The following is a 505-nucleotide window of genomic DNA, read 5'->3' as shown; positions in this document are numbered from 1 at the left end:
TAAAGACCAAGTAATCTCAGACACTAATGTCATTGTGAAAGCATTTTCTGTAGGTGAATATATATAGCACATAACCAGACGGAAATCAAACTTCTGAGTGATTCTTTTCAAAGAAAACCTTTGTGGGGAGCAGTGTTCTGGGCCAGAAGAGCCCACCAATGATCCTGATAGCATCTGAAAACAGAGAAGGTCTAACACCCTAGGTGTCAGTGCTTAGGCCAAGGGACCATGCTGCAGAGAGAAGTCTGCAGAGGCTGGATGTGTGAACACGAAGACTAAGACACTTTCTAATAGACAGAATCCTGGAAGAAGAACAGATCCATGAGACGTAATTCCTGAGTCTGGCTTCAGGAAACGGCTGGGAGTTTGAAGGCAGAAAAACAAGAAGGAAGGAAGGAAAGAGGGAAAGAAGGGAGGGAGGGAGGGAGGAAGGAAGGAAAGGCAGGAAAGAAGGAAGGAAGAAATGAAGGAAGGGTAGGAAGGAAGGAGGCAGGGAGGAAGGAAG

This window comes from Mastomys coucha, unplaced genomic scaffold, assembly GCF_008632895.1.
Source record: "Mastomys coucha isolate ucsf_1 unplaced genomic scaffold, UCSF_Mcou_1 pScaffold1, whole genome shotgun sequence".
In the NCBI taxonomy this organism is placed as follows: Eukaryota; Metazoa; Chordata; class Mammalia; order Rodentia; family Muridae; genus Mastomys; species Mastomys coucha.
Note: the sequence above shows the minus strand (reverse complement) of the source record.